Source organism: Pongo abelii, chromosome 7, assembly GCF_028885655.2.
Source record: "Pongo abelii isolate AG06213 chromosome 7, NHGRI_mPonAbe1-v2.0_pri, whole genome shotgun sequence".
NCBI lineage: Eukaryota > Metazoa > Chordata > Mammalia > Primates > Hominidae > Pongo > Pongo abelii.
In genome coordinates this window covers 5,184,287-5,201,780 of record NC_071992.2, presented here as the reverse complement: position 1 = coordinate 5,201,780, position 17,494 = coordinate 5,184,287, and positions in this window count along the sequence as shown.

The window sequence follows — 17,494 nt, the reverse complement described above, 5'->3', positions numbered from 1 at the left end:
AGGAACAGTGAGTAGCTGTCACTGCCAACCCACTGCCAATGCCACCATCACCAAGGCACCCTCACCAGCACCATCATCCAGGAATAAGGGGAGCCAGTTTCACAGGATGGATTACCACAGCGACAAATGGGGACCAAATTGGAGGGAGGTCGGTCACATCAAATGCTCACCTTTCCCATGGTACAAAATGTATTCTCAGCCTTATTATTATTAGGGTTTAGGGCATAACCCCAAAAACAGGACTGCAGGAGACCAGAATACATCACACCTCAACGTACCACCCTAGCATATTGATTACTTTGAAGAATTTGAGAACGAGCCAGCACAGGGAAAGCTCCTCACATCCGTCTCCACTGCAGAAAATAAAGTATAAAAAAGGAAATGTTCATTAGCCAACGTGCCCACACCAGGAAGAAAGCTGCTGTAGGACAGCCTTTCTCATCTGTGGGACTTTTATCTGCATAACAAGAAAACCCCCGTTCTCCATACCTTCCTCCCCTCATCCTCCTCTGACTTCTCTCCACCACCCCTGCGCTTTTCTTGTTATGCAGATAAAAGTCCTCCAAGCCCTGATTCCTTTCCATAGCTCAGGACGCTCAACCATTTGGCACTGCTTTGAGTCTCATGTTTATGGAACTCTCATGCTCAGTATGTAATTAAAATTATTTGTCTCCTATTAATCTTAGTGTTCACGTAATTTGTTGCTCAGCCAAAGAAACTAGGAGGGTGGAGAGGTGTCAATTTCTCCTCCACTATGTTATCTACTTTTACAAATGCAGAAAGCACATCTCAGTTTTATTGCTTCTATCCTGAGGTTAATCTGCCCATTTTATACAAGGAATAGGGCCAGCAGTGTTCCTGTATAAATATGCCAGCCAATGGGCATAGCAAAGGGGTCCTGGACACACAGTGTGTCCAGTGTCAGGAAGTAAGTTTTTATAAGAGGACCCTTCAGCAATTTTCCGGCAATCTCCTGCAAAACAAAGGACTCAGATGGAAACCATTTCCTGGAGTCTGTGATTAAGCTTTAGGCCCACGGTGACAAGTGTCTAGTAAGTATGTCACAGAAAATGCCGTTTCACTTACATTGGGTGGATTCCTGGATTTCCCTAGCTGGCCTGCACATAAGAAAGGTGTGAAAACGGTTCTAACTGCTTGAGTTTTAAAAATTGAGAGAGCAGTGAATTTGATTTTATTCTGCTCCTTTCAGACTGCCAGATTCCCCATTAATTTTTAAACTGCAGAATGAATTCTAAAAGCCACAGTGGCAGTGTATGGAATGCTTTGTCGTAGCTCACACTCAAATACTCTTGCACCTATAGAAAAACAAGCAGGGGTTTTGTTGCTTATGATACACGTTGACCCAGACTCTGAGCTGTGTTTTCTTCACCTACATTCTTTTAGACTGCCAGGAGACTCGCTTGTCTCCTTTTACAAAGGACCAAAATGAAGTTTACTGGGAGCTCCTGTCAACCTAAAATAAGCCACAGAGAGACTGACTTTCCAAAGCCAAGAGCTTATTCAGGAACTGCAATCTGGGATACCTGTGCTGTGGCAGACCATAAGGGCATTCGAGAGGGTAGAGCACAGGGGCAGCATGAAAGACAAGAAGTCCGTGTAAGCTTTTTTTGAAACAAAAATCTTGGAATTGGTTAATGGGTACAATGTAGATTATTTGGGTGATGGATACCCTAAAAGCCCTGACTCAAACACTATACAATCTATGCATGGAACAAAATTGCACATGCACCCCATAAATGTGTACAACTGAAAACGAAAACCAAATAAAACAGAGAGCTTTGGTTACAGGAGCTTGTTGTAGGAGTTAGCATTAGCTCATCGGTGGAGATAGCATATGTAGGCACGTGCCACTGTGCAAGTGCCTTATCTGGAACACAGCCGTTTTGAGGAATTCCTTACATAGTTCCCATCATAGATACACATGTAAGAGGGCTCCTCCTTAATGGTCTGCCGGCTCTAATTTGTTAGAGTTTCACATTAGTGACTTCATTTTGATATTAATAACTTTCACACCCCCATAAGAAAATAAAATTCTGAAATCTAGGGCTGCAGGTAAATTAAATTCCTATTTATTAAGAGGGTATGATTGAATAAAAATGTCATTTCATAAAATATGTACTTAAAATATTTCAGTAAGCATTTCAAAAATGTAATTTTTCAGATTCTATCATTTAAAAACCAATCTTTTTTTGTTTTTTGGCATTTGGGATAGCCACAACAGCACATCAGTCTGTCAGCTAAAAAGCCTAGGTGATAGAGAAGATAAAAATGGAAATATTTAAAATGTTGCTTTAATGGTAAAAATCTTCAAATTAATCTTTTGTGGCACGAGCAAATACATGCACATTTCTCAAAAATCTAGTGGTGTGCTCTCTCTCCTGTCTTATGAAAGTCATATGGAGAATAAAGTTTACATCATAAGAAACTATTTTTAGTCAAGTGTTCATCTATTCCTTTTTTTTTTTTTTTTTTTTTTTTTTGAGATGGATTCTTGCTCTGTAGCCCAGGCTGGAGTGCAGTGGCATAATCTCGGCTCACTCCAACCTCCACTTCCCAAGTTCAAGCGATTCTCCTGCCTCAGCCTCCCGAGTAGCTGGGACTACAAATGCCTGCCACCATGCCCAGATAATTTTTGTATTTTTAGCAGAGATGGAGTTTCACCATGTTGGCCATGATGGTCTCGAGCTCCTGACTATGATCCACCTGCCTCGGCCTCCCAAAGTGCTGGGATTACAGGCATGAGCCACCGTGCCCAGCCCATGTATTCCTTTTTGTAAGCAGATGTCTGAGTGTCTTCCAAGTGCCAAATGTAGTGTGAGGATGCTGGTGGAGGAGGAGTGGGGTCTGTACCTGTTCCCTTGAGAAGCTCACTGTCTGGGAAGAGAAACAGTCATGTAGATCAGTCATTAGATACAAGATGTCAAGTATTGTAAAGATGAGGATTCTTGCATTATCCTCTAACAGAGGAAAGACTGATTCAGTCTACAAAGTTGTGAGATAGGATAATTCCCTTAACCCCCTTCGTGGGCAGGAACTGGTGTGGCTCACTTCACTTAGCCTGCCGCTGGCCACTCCTCAAAAGAGGGAGAGTGTAAGCAAGTGAGTGTGAAAACCAGAGCAAAGGAATGCTGGAGCCATCTGGTCACTCCTTTCTGGTGGGAGCAGGCTCTGTGTGGGCCCCACAGCAGCATCCAAGTGCATTACAACCAGTGTTCTCTTTCAGCTCTGCCGCCCAGGAATGACCAAGTGCCAATCAGCTCAGTGGAGGCTCAGAGTGGCAGCCCCTGCCCTTTTGGCACTGGGGTTCTTGTCTGGTGTCCAAGAAGAATCAGATCACATGAACAAATTGAAGGGTAGTGTATGCGGAGGATTTTATTGGGCAATGGAAGTGGCTCTCTGAGGGAGAGTTAGAAAGGGGATGGTGGGGAAAGAAAGTGATCTTTCCCCAAAGCACAGCTGTCTACAGCCAAGCCCCTCTTTGAAGCTGCACAACCTGAAGTTAGCCATGTCTATCTGTGCTCTCCCATGCTCAGTTTCTTCTCTGCAGCCACTTGTATCCCTGATGCTCAGCCACTTGTGTTGCTCGGCCAGCTGAGGTCTTTTTATGGGCACAAGATAGGGGCATGGAAGGCCAAAAAGGCAACATTTGGGCAGAAAACTGGGGTCAGCTGTTTTCACTTAGGGCCACAGGTTCTAGGCACGGGTTCAAGGGTGGGGTTTAGGCAGGAGCCCAGCCCTTCTATATCAGTTGATTTTGAGAAGAGTGTATGGAAGATCTTTGAAGGATAAAGAATATCCCATTGAGATTTGAGGCAAACAGTCTCAGATGAGGGATCATGAATACTAGAGATCTGGAAACATCTGGCCTGTCAGGCTGCTGTGAATGACCCTGGTGGGGCAGGACGGTGGTTGTGCAGAAGTGAGGAGGGGAGGAGAGGAGGGCGGGAAGGGGAGCATGGTGTGATCCCAAGGTGTAAGGGCTGTGCTCCCACAGCATCGTGGAAGAGAAGACTGCAGGCCCTAAGAGAAGATGAACACTGAAACAAGGTGATCCCAGAAGGAATAAGTGGACAGGAGGCTTTCAGCTTTTTGGAGAAAGATTGTGTGAGAAGTGCTGAGTAGCTGATCATGCCACGTAAAGCTGGAAAAGAAAGACGCTGAGTTTCTACCTTGAATGAAGAGGTGCAAGGTGATCATCTACTAGGCCTCTAAAATAGTGGGTGGGTGAAAGGGGGCCAAGAGAGGTAAAGAGAAAATGAAAAAAAATTTATATTATTATTCTTTGTTCTGTGGAAGAAAATAGAATCTTGGGACCCCAAACTCACTATGCTAAAGGGAAAGTTCATCTTGGGAACTGAGTCACACAAAAACCGCTTTTCCTTTTGTTCCCAAACAGACAGCTGGTATTTCACAACCCTGTGTCATAGCCTCATTTCCTCTACTCACTCTTTTCACATGTAAAATGTAGCTTCACTGAGGCTAATCAGAGCCTCAGAAGAATATAACCACCTGCCTCACTGCCTCCCCTCCCTCCCCTCCCTGCCTCATTTTTTTTCCTCTCCTGCTTGCTCTTTCCCCCTTTAAATACTGAAGCTTCCAAAACCCACTTTGGAAAAAGCACAGGTCACAGATGCTCCTGTGGCTTGTATGTTTTCTGGACGCATCCTCAACCTTGGCTAAATAAACCTCTAGAGATTGAAACCTGCCTCAGTCAATTTTTGGTTTACAGTTCTCAATACAGGCCTGAAATGTAAAAGACAAAAGAAGGCAGGGATAGAGTTGCAGGTGATCTGTGTGCAAGTGCCTTCATAGAATGAAAAAGCGGTCACTCACAGGAGAAAAGAAGAGGCCTAACTATATCTGTCACCCTCAGAACTTTTACATCACTTCTCGATCTGAAACCGCCATTGCAAATTATAAGAGACAGTGAAAGAGATCTGACCTAACCAACTCCATCTTGCTTCTAACCTCCAAGCTGTCCTTATTCTTTCCTGGGCATAGACTGAACTAACTTTGAGAGGAACTTAGTTTATAGTTAAAACAAAGACGATAACAGCCCTTTCCCAAAATAAACCTCCTTCTTGCCTGGGGACTAGACTGCCTTTGTAGGACTAACAAATTAGATGCTAGATTAGAAATTGTGATTTAAGAGTCATGCCACTGGAGGCTACAAGATTCTGACCCTCCCTGAACTGCTTCTAAGATCAGTGCTTGAGATATTTTGCATACCCTGCACTTAATGGATCAGCTGGCACCACCCAGATGGATAAATTGGCTCATCTAATCTTGTGGCCCCCACCCAGGAACTGACTCAGCACAAGAGGACAGCTTCAATTCCCTATGATTTCATCTCCAACCCAACCAATCAGCACTCTTGACTCACTGGCCTTTCCCCACCCACCAAATTAGTCTTGAAAACACTGATCCCTGAATGATTGGGGAGACTGATTTAAGTAATAATTAAGCTCTGGTCTCCCATACAGCCCGTTCCATGTGAATTACTCTTTCTCTACTGCAATTCTCCTGTCTTGACAAATCCACTCTGTCTAGGCAATGGGCAAGGTGAATCCACTGGGTGGTTACAGAAGCCTCTTCCCACTGACACTCAGGGCAGTTAAATGAAAATAGGCTTGACACAGACACTAAAATAAACAGGCTGCACAAAGATAGTAGTGATGCCAATTATTATTGGAGTGTATGCAATTTTTCATAGACATTTTGGGAAACACACAGTCTCCTGGATTAGGATAACTTAACAGAAACAAAAAGACATTAATTTCTTTGGGATCGTTTTGGAAAGATTGACCACAGACTGGTGAATTTAAGGAGAGGCAAAAGAAAAAATTAGGTATGGGTTAGAAAAGATGTTCCACGTCATATGTAATCAGGATATTGTAAATTAAAACAGCAATAAGATACCACAACACACCTATTAAAATGATGAAACTCCAAAACACTGACACCATCAAATGCTGGCAAGAATGTGGAGCAACAGGAACTTTAATTCATTGCTGGTGAGAGAGGAGAAAGGAAGGAAACGGTCAGGCAGTCAGTTAGGATGGGTCCTCAGTTAAATTATTTCAAACAAAAGAACAGCCTAAAAAATCAACCTGCAGGCATAGATAAGGGAATTTGCACAGAGGGGCTTGCCTAAGACATGCCCACAACTGCATAGATAAGAAAGGCTACACAGGTGAATTGCGGACATCCATCCCCTAACACATGTGTAGTAACGGGAACAAAGCAATATGGAATAACCCGAGCTAAGGGCCTGCAGGCACACTAGGAGGGTGGGGTGGAGCTACCAGAAATTCACACCTTATGCAGATGAGATGCCCAGCACTCACTGGTTTCCTATAAAAGACTTTGCATGCAACTGTACAAACAGCAACCCTCTTCCAGGTCCCTTCTCCATGGTGAAGTGTTTTCTTCTCTTGTTTATTTAACTTTCACTCCAACCTCACCCTTTGTGACCATGCTCCTTAATTCTCTTGGCTGTGAAAGAGAAAACTCTGGGTAATACCTTATAATGAGAGACTGCTACATTGTGAGGCATTGGTGAGACTGTAACACTGGTGGGAATGCAAAATGGTACATCCACGTTGGGAGACAGTTTGGTATTCTCTTATAAAACTAAGTATACTCTGGCTATACCATCCAGCAATCACACTCCTTGGTATTTACACAAATGATATGAAAATTTAAATTCACACAAAAATCTGCACACAGATGCTCATAGCAGCTTTATTCATAATTGCCAAAGCTTGAATGCAACAAACTTGTCCTTCAGTAAGAGAAATGAGTTAACAGACTGTGGTATGTCTATACATTGGAATATTACTCAGCAATAAAGTGAGCTATAAAGTCATTGAAATATATGGAGAAAACTTAAATGCAGATTATTAAGCAAAATAACCCATTCTGAAAATGCTCCACACTGTATGATTTTGACTATAGGATATTTTGAAAAAGGCAAAGCTATGCAGACAGTGAAGAAAAAAATCAGTTGTTTCCAGAGGCTCACATGGAAGAATGGAGAAATAAACAGGCAGAGCACAGGGGTTTTTTAGGGTTTCAGAGGAATTCGAACCAGAGCAACTCCATATTGAATAGAAGCTGGGTAAAATACGGCTGACATCTGCTGGGCTGCATCACCAGGAGGTTAAGGCATTCTAAGTCACAGGATGAGACAGGAGGTCAGCACAAGATACAGGTCATAAAGACCTTGCTGATAAAACCAGTTGCAGTAAAGAAGCCAGTCAAAACCCACTGAAACCAAGAGGGTGGGCAAAAGTGACCTCTAGTCGCCCTCACTGCTACATACCCACCAGTACCATGACAGTTTATAAATGCCATGGCAACGTCAGGAAGTCACCCTATGTGGTCTAAAAGGGGAGGCATAAATAATCCACCCTTTGTTTAGCACATTATCAAGAAATAACCATAAAAATGGGAAACCAGCAGCGCTCGGAGCTGCTCTGTCTATGGAGTAGCCATTCTTTATTCCTTTACTTTATTTATTTTATTTTATTTTTTATACAAAGTCTCGCTGTGTCACCAGGCTGGAGTGCCATGGCACCATCTTGGCTCACTGCAACCTCCAACTCCCTGGTTCAAGCGATTCTCCTGCCTCAGCCTCCCGAGTAGCTGGGACTACAGGCACACAGCACCACACCCAAATAATTTTTGTATTTTTAGTAGAGACGTGGTTTCACCATGTTGGCCAGGATGGTCTCGATCTCTTGACCTCATGATCCGCCTGCCTCGGCCTCCCAAAGTGCTGGGATTACAGGCATGAGTCACCGTGCCCAGACAAGAGATATTATTAATAAATAGGCTAAAATGGGGATGGGGAGGAGCAGATATACAGGAACTCTGTGTACTTTCTATTAAATTTTTCTGTAAACGTAAAACTGCTCAAAACTTTGCTAAAGTCTACTAATAACACATTTTAAAGAGGGATTGGTAGCAGGTCTTCACAAACTGGCTTTATTTTGTTTTCTCATCTCTTCTCTGGACTTTGACCTCTCTGGATTATACACAGCACAAGTCATATAAAATCTAGCAAAACGCTGTTTCCTATGTTGTGTGGAACACACTAATTCATTTGAAATTCATGCTTTTTAATTTTTCATCACATAGCCCAAGCCTCGTTAGTATATTAAATCATTAAAATGTCTGTCTTTATTTTTCACACTATAAAAAATTGATTTTGATTTTAGTTTAAAAGTCAGCTTTAATCTAGATTTAAAATCAGCTCCTAGATTTAAAATCAGCTTCATTTGGTGACTTCTTAAAAAAGTTCCTACTGATTTTCCAGTTTTCAGCCACTACTCATGAACTCACTAGTCTTCCAGCTTTTCATTCTGCACATTTTCTGATTACATCTTTTGCCTGGCTTCATATATCCTCACAGATTTGCAATATTTATTTTGATACTGTAGATAGTAATATTAATTCTTCTCCATTTTTAGATGTCCCAAATGTCTTCTTCTAATCGGTCCACAAACTTACATTTGTCAGAATAATTCCATAAACATAAGTCCTTAATTTTGATGTGTTCCTGTCCATCGATATATTCTAATTTTCTTTAAATTTTTGCCTTTTACACTGCTGTCTCTTGTATAAGCAGTGTTCATGCCTGTATATAATATGACTTGGATACAAAACCACCAAAAAGCCTTTACTCCAATTGTCAATCAAACTCAAAAGGCTCTATTAGGCTTAGCACCACGTTTATTTACTAAGAACCCGAGAAACGGGGAGCACGACGGTGTGCAGGGAACCTGCACGCATGGCCTGGAGACTCTCAGATGCAGAGCCGGAAGTCCGCTCAGATGCAGAGCCGGAAGTCCTCTGAGATGCAGAGCTGGAAGTCCTCAGTCCCCCTACCCTCGTGACTACCAGTGGGGAGGTCGGCAGGAAGCTAACGTGATTTCTAGGACATTTCAGCGTAGAAACGCCGGTTCTCTCAGGTTTAACGTCTATCTAGCGACTGAATTCAGCTGAATGACCAGCTCCCTTTCCATCAGTTATACAATAGAGCTCCTGACTGCGTGGTACAGCAGGTTAAGGAATGTCTGTGAATCTCTCATCGGTTCACAGCCAACCTACTGAACTCTGATGTGTTGATATTTCGAGGTTTATACTGTGTAAGGCTCACATTCTTAATGCTGAAACACAAACTATTGTCCAAAGATTTTAACATTTTTTTTCCGTAGAAATTCCATTTTACTCTTTTTCACATTATGATCCATTTTCCCTAACACTATCCATTAAATCATTCGCCATTTTCACTCTGTCTTGGGCCATTTCTATGCAAGCTTCCTTTGTATTTGTGATTATTCTGTATAATCAGCCATATTTCATTTTCCTGCACTAATTTGGCAGTTTTATTACTATTACTATTACTGTTAATGATATCTTCCTTTCAAAATGTTTTTCTAAATAATTATTGGTGATCATCTTGTATTTGAAAAAATTGCTGAACTCTATAATTTGTTTTAGAAGTGTATCTAATGATTCTCTTAAATAATGCTAATTGTTGATTCCCTTCTGTTTTGGCCTGGGATTTCCAGAAAGCAGCAGTTAAGGTAATAGTTTAGGGGCTAATAATTTATTAGGGAGTGCAATTCCAGGAAGAGAATTAAGGGCCAGCAAGAGTGAGGAAGAGAAGGATGGAGAGCGAACGTGGCACTCTTCGACCTACCTGGCTGCCACGAAGTATAACTAATTGCTGATCCTGTGATTTTATTTTTTCCAAGACATTATTTAAGTTGCATTTTAGGGAATAAATCCAGAGGAGGAAAAGGAAAAACAAATAATTCATTGGCTCTCATTCTGTGGGGAAGGGAAAATAGCTTCCCCCCAGCCTTCTAGGTACTTTGGCTGGGTTATGAATTAAACTGACATAAGACAGATTTACATGAGAAAACCCACATTTAATTATGTACTTAAACATGAGAGTCCCACAAAAATAAGAGACTTGAGGAAGGGCCAGACGATTGAAGCTTATACAGCATCCTGAGCTACAGAAAGGAATAGGGGCTTAGGGTTTTTGGCAGGGCATGGGGACTAGTGATGGGGGTTGGAGACAGGAGAGGGCAAGGGGAGGAAATATGTAAATATATGGTAAGTAAAGGTTGCCTTGTTATGCAGATGAGACTCTCAGGTGATAAAAGTAGCCTGAAGCAGCTCTCTTCTTGGTATGGACACACTTAGTAATAAATATTTCCTTTATAGATATAAATTTCTTGGCCAGGCACGGTGGCTCACACCTATAATCCCAGCACTTTGCGAAGCCGAGGCGGATGGATCACTAGAGGTCAGGAGTTCTAGACCAGCCTGGTCAACGTGGTGAAACCCCGTCTCTACTAAAAAATACAAAAATTAGCTGGGCGTGGTGGTGCATGCCTGTAATCCCAGCTATTCAGGAGGCCGAGGAAGGAGAATCACTTAAACCTGGGAGGAGAAGGTTTCAGTGAGCCTAAATCATGCCACTGCACTCCAGCCTGGGCAACAGAGGGAGATCCACAAAAAAAAATAATAATTATTTTATATATATATATATATATATAAATGTATTTTACAAAGGAGAAGCTTTTCAGAGTTTCTGCAGTTTCTCAAAATAACCAGTGAATAGTGAATATGCCTAAAAGCAATATTTTGGGGTGGTGTGTGAGCCCCAATACTTCCCATTGACCAGAGCTTACATAAAGGTGCATTAACTTTCCTGAACTTACACATTTTGCCTGTTTGAGCACCAAGGAAGTCTTTGTGGCATACCTTTACATCTGGTTAAGTCATTCTTTGCTGTAAGCAAAATGAGAATATTTTTCTCTAGCAAATTCAAAGAGAATCCTTCAACCAAGGTTTCAGCAGAATCTCAGTATCTAAGACCCCCAGGTGTCCCCATCCTGGGAGTCAGGACTTCAATCTCTCCACATCAGGGCTCTGATTTTGACTTTGGAAAATTGTGGTATTACGCAGCCAGTCTTTGCAGCCTGGCCACCACGCTGACAGACCCTGGGCATGAAGTTTATATAGTCGACTTTGCCCTGGGCAGCTGCAGGAGTTGACTTTCTTTCAAAGCAGTCATGAAAAGCCCCTTGGATGAGTTGGGAGTCGGCTGCCCGGAATGCATTGTTCTCTTTTATCTAGGATTCCAAGTGTAGTTACTATAAGCCAACTCACTGCACAATCCTAGTTATTTTCGTTGCTCCCAATGCTGTTCACATGCCAGGGCTACCGTATATGCTAATGATTCACCCTCTGCCCATTTTTCATCAAGATTAACCACAGAAAAAAGCCTTTGTCATTGAAATGACACTGAAGGCCAGCAGCAATCACTATGGAACTAAGGAACCAACACCAGGTTTTGAGTTGTATGTAACCTTGAGACAGTTAAATAATCTAGCTACAGAATCTCAATGTGATGTTTGCGTTCTGGGGCGAATCCTAACACGTCTCTTAGCATTGAGTTCTCAGAAAAAATCTAATGCAAGGGCTTATGTGCTATTCCTTCACAAGGTAATATAATCTCAGAGATTAAGGTCAATAAGAAGGATAACGTGAAGGAAATAAATGGAGAATGAATGAAGTTAGGTTCAAGGTGGCTGCTGTTAAGTGCAACTGTGTGCTTGTCTGATGCAACATCCTCCAAAGAGGAATAAAAGGCATCACTGAGGAGTCTGTCTGGAGAAAGAAAGAGTGGATTTTATTTTCTGACTCCCACAGTTCATTAGTGAAAGCCTTGCCACATGGGACGTTAAATAACCCACATTTATGAATTTCACACCCACAGTGCCGAGCAGGGACCATCATGTCCTGTGCTTGGGCACCAATAGGGAGCCCTGGGGGCATCCAACAGACTGGAGCCCAGACACAGACGAGGCATCGTCAGGTTGTACCTGAGTAGGTTTAATGAAGGTTCACACAATAGGTGCCTGCAGTAGTGGCTGGAACATGAGGCATACAAGGCTGACAGGACATGAAATGGCACATACTAAGTGTCTGATATGTCTACTTGTTTTTAAACTCCTTTTATTGCATCTTTTTCTTGTTTTATTCTCCAGGCAAGCCCTTCACTGTTATGTTTAATGGTTATAGTAACAGCATGTGCTTTTTTCAAAATTATTATAGGACCCACAACCAGATTGTATCAAGGTTTGTAAATGAGATTTGCTGTAAGGTTTTTGTAAATGCTTTTTTCTCACCTAAGGCAGTTTCTATCTTTGTTTTCTTTTCTGAAACTGTATATTAAATTTTATTTTTAAAATGTGTGCATCTACTGAGATCATTATGTGATTTTTTAAATATGTAGTCAATAGAAGGGATGAATTAAGTTGTTGGATTTACCTGATGTTTTAAAATTCTTGCATTTCTGATATATACTTACGTTGATTGTAATAATAGTTTATTATTTGTTAATGCACCAATGGGTTTGGTGTAAAAATATGCGTGGGATTTTCAGGGCTATGCTATGAGTTCTTTTGTTCCTTATCTAGCTCCGTAATCAAATCTATATTAAACTTACAAATTCAGCTGGTGACTTTCATTTTTGTCATTATGAGGAAATAAACTTTATGAGGCAGAGGGTTTTCTATTCACTGAGGTGTTTTTGGAGCTTTCTTGTGCAACGCCTTATGGGAGTGGGGAATCTGATGAAGCAGGGGCTATGCTTTGATTCTGATTTAATGTCTTCATCTGCAGTTGGTCCTTTAAAGGTATTTACTTTCTCATTAACCAATTTTGGCTTCTCCCCACCCCAAAAAACCTGTTTTGTTTAGTTATTATCACCTGGCCTTCAGAATACAGACGGACTCATCCATTTATCCTCATCTCTTGCCTGTTCCTACACCACCCACTCTCAACTGAACCCTTCTTATCCACTAGGCTGCTCATGTTTTCAATACACTCTTTCAGCATCAATGAGAAAACAACAAACAACAAATAGAATGTACTTCAAATAAAAAATAATTATTTTATTTAAGAAAATTAATGGCAGGCATGTAACTTGCAGAAATTTTGTTGACATTTACCATCCACCATGAGGCTTGTGCTGATTGATGTAAACGGTTCACATTAAAGAAACAACAATACAACTCTGGCTGGGTATGGTGGCTCATGCCTGTAATCCCAGCACTTTGAGAGGCATAGGCATGTGGATCACTTGAGATCAGGAGTTCGAGATCAGCCTGGCCAACATGGTAAAATTCCATCACTATTAAAGCTACAAAAATTAGCTGGGCATGGTGGCAGGCACCTGTAGTCCCAGCTACTGAGGAGGCTGAGGCAGGATAATCCTTTGAACCTGGGAGGCGGAGGTTGCAGTGAGCTGAAGTCGTGACATTGCACTCCAGCCTGGGCGACAGAGCGAGACTTCATCTAAAAAAAAAAAAAAAAGAAAAGAAAAAGTCAAAACTACAATTCAGATAAAGAGGCAGCAACACCTACTTCAAAAGTTTGTAGATATTTTTGAAAGTCTGTCCCCAAAGTGATGGCTTACATGTTGTCACTCTGCATCATTGCTTTTCACTTAGATCAATTAGTTCATCTCATTTGCAATGAAAAGTTTGTGTTGAAGTACGGAAGTGCAGGTATAAAAAGTCAGGGAATCATTGCTAATGTGTTGTGGCTGAACTTTGCAAACCTTAAAAAAGTTTCCACTTTAATAGCGCTGTTCATCAAATAAAAAAAATGAGGCAAATTCCAACAGCAGTTCATTTACAGAAAAAAAGGTAAAGCTCTTCAAAATTTATTCTGCTAAAGGTGAAAGCCGAGATTATTGAAAATGCTACTGTAAATCCTGAAGTTTAACGTCAAAGAAGAAAATTGGCTGTTTATGTAACATGAAAAACATACAAGACATTCTCTATAGAAAAACATCATGGTAGAAAAGTAGTCTTACTAAATTAAGGAGATTGTGTAACATAAATATATTTGAAATGAGTTGTGGTTGAAATTGTTCATAATGTCATCCAAAACGCATCCAAAATCCAACAGAAAGAAATATAGATTTCAGATGCCACAAATACCCAGTTGACCCTTGAACAACACTGATTTGAATAGCATGGGTCCACTTATATGCAGGGTTTTTTTTTTATTTTTTTAAATATTTTTTTAACCAAACAGACGGGGAATACAGTATTTGTGGAATGTAATACCCACATATAGGGAGGACCAACTTTTACTGTATACACCCATGCACCCATGACATCTGTGGCAGGACTTGAGAATGTTCAGATTTTGGAATGGGATGCATCCTAAAATCAGTCATTCACTTACACTGTGAGATGATGATATATGTATACGTATATATGTATGTATGTATATGTGTATATGTATGTATGTATATGTGTCTCTGTGTATATATATATACATATGTATTTAGAGCAATTACACCAAGGAGGTCTATGTGATGATGGTGATGTTGAATACAAAATCAGCTTACTACTATATATTTCCTCTTTGCTGCTCATGATCAATTGTGTTTTAAAAACACTGTGCACTTAACATCTACTTTACAAATCAGCTTCTGTATCCTAGATCAATATTGAAAATTTTGGTAACTAAGTTCTCTAAATTTTGGTTGAAGTTCATTAAAAATCAGTTGCAAAATATTTAAACAAACGAAGTACGAAACTTCAGCTTCTGATGGTTTTTAAAAGTTGGATTTATTTATAAAACAAATCTAGCAAACAGCATGGAGGCCCAAGCTACCTAGAATATTTAATCATAATATTCTGTAATTACTCTATGGGGTATCTTGATTTCTTTGATGAAGCTTCTAATTTTAGTGGGATATATTTATAACCTGCACTGTAAAGGAATGGAAATGCAAGGGCCCATGGTTTTCTAGTATTGAAATTTGGTAAAACATTGGAAAGAATCCTAATAGAGAAAATCTATTAGATATGTTTTATTGTGTAAAAATGTCTCAATGGAAGATACCATGAATATAAACAAAAAAGGAAATAGTGGCCAAAAATATGGGTTCTTAAATATTTACAAAATACTGTATTAATACATATGAGAAATGAGAAAATTTAGGGTAATTCTTACGAGATTAACATGTACCTAAGTGCATTGTAGAGACAGTGGTTTTTCATTTAAAAATGTGAAATTATCAATTCAAGGTATCAATATTTACAAATATATTAACCACAAGATACAACTTTAAAGAAAATTAGAGAATTGGTCACAGTGACACACCAGTAATCCTAGTGCTTTGGGAGGTTGAGGTGGGAGAATCACTTGTGGCCAGGGGTTTGAGACCAGCCTGGAAAACATAGTGAGACCATGTCTCTACCAAAAATAAAATAAATAAAATAAAATAAAATAAAATAATAAAATAAAATAAATAAAAATTGCCTAACTGGTGGCATGCACCTGTAATTCCAGCTACTCAGGAGGCTGAGGCAGGAGGATCACTTGAGTGATGAATTTGAGGTTACAGTAAACTATAATCATTTCGCTGTTCTCCAGCATGGGCAACAGAGCCAGACCTTGTCTCTAAAATAAATAAATAAATAATAAAAAAATTTAAAAACGAAAAGTTCAAAGACAATTTCAGGACATAAAAGAACAATAATTTTTTTTAAATCTCAGAAAAATACACTTTTAGATAGCACTAATAAACTGATAAAGTATTTAATATGTACCAAGATAAATTATTCTGAATATGCTTTATAATGGAGTGATAGGTAGTATTAGCAAATTATTTTTATTTTGTTCAAATGTATGCGTATGCCATTTTGATTCTAAAAAAAATTTGTCTTGGCCAGGCACGGTAGATCACATCTGTAATCCCAGCAATTTGGGAGGCCAAGGTGGGTGGATCACGAGGTCAGGAGTTAGAGACCAGCCTGGCCAACATGATGAAACCCCGTCTCTACTAAAAATACAAAATATTAGCCAGCTGTGGTGGCAGGCACCTGTAATCCCAGCTACTTGGGAGACTGGGGCAGGAGAATCGCTTGAACCCGGGAGGTGGAGGTTGCAGTGAGCCAAGACCATGCCATCGCACTCCAGCCTGGACAACAGAGCAAGACTCTGTGTCAGAAAAAAGAAAAGAAAAGAAAAGAAAACAACAAAAAATTGTCTTTATGGTAGTGTTTTTTAGGTCTATCAATACAATTTATTTAAGCATACTGTAATTTTGATTCTTGTTTAACATCTCCTTTTTCTCTCCAAAATTTTAATTTCAGAGCAATTTTAAACTTACAGAAAAACTGAAAATATAGTACAGAGTCCCATTTGTCTCATACTCACCTTCCTCTGTTTTTTCATCTCATCACGTGGTATATTTGTTACAATTCATGAGCCAATGTTGATGCGTCTATGTTAACTGAACTCTGTACTTTATCCAGATTTATTTTAGATTTTATCTCATGTCATTTTTCTGTTTCAGGATCCCATGCAGGATGCCACCTTACGTTTAGTGGCCAGGGATTTCCAGGCTTCCTTTGGCCTTCAAAGTTTCTCAGATGTTCCTTGATTTCACTGACCTTTGCGGTTGGAAGAACACTGGCCAGGTGTTTTGTGGACTGTGCCTCTCTTGAGATGATTTGCTTTTCTCATAGCTATGCTAGGACTGAGAGTCTCTGGCAGGAAGACTGCAAGGATAAATTGCAATTTCCATCATATCATATCAAGGGTACATGCCATCATTTTTATGTAGCCTTAAATTGATGTTTTCTTTGACCACTTGTCTGAGTTAGTGCCTGTCAGCTTTGCTTGCTCTAAAATTATTGCTCTTTTCCTCTTTTTGTGCTGCAGTCTCCGGAAGGAAGTTGCGGAGTGCACATGTAAGGAGTGGGGATTTGGGATGCAACAACATCAGGGCAGATTATCAACCATTTGTAGTTCTTTTACGTGGGGAATTTGTCAATTCTCCACCATTTATTTATTTAATTACTTGTTTATAGCATTATAGATTCATAGGTATTTATTTTATAATTTAAATTGTAATCCAGTATGACTCTGTTTATTTTGTTGGTCAAATATTCCAACTTTGGAATTGGGGACTCTTTCAGTTTTCTCCTGTGTCCTTGACATAAACCCTGATCTTTGTGAAGTTTATATTTTTTCTGATTGAAAAAATTGTAGATATATAATCACACATTATATATTATATATAAATCAACTCATTTTTTAAAAGTCAGTGAATGTTCTTTATGATCTCACCCCAAAAAGTTGAGAGTAGAGACTATCAAGTGTCCTGTTTCTAATTAATATTTCATATATATTTTTCACTAAATGATTTTCTTCTTTATTTTTTTATTTCTGGTGCTTCTCATTCCTTCTAGAAGTTTTGATTTTCCATCTGTTTTCCTGCTTCCATTTCTCTTCAGCCTAAGGATTTCTTTGAGCCTTTCTAGTGGCACAACTCTATCTCTGCTGAGATGGATTCTGTAATTCTATCATTGCTTGGCAATGTTTTTTTAAAATATCTTATCTTCACTATTTAAGG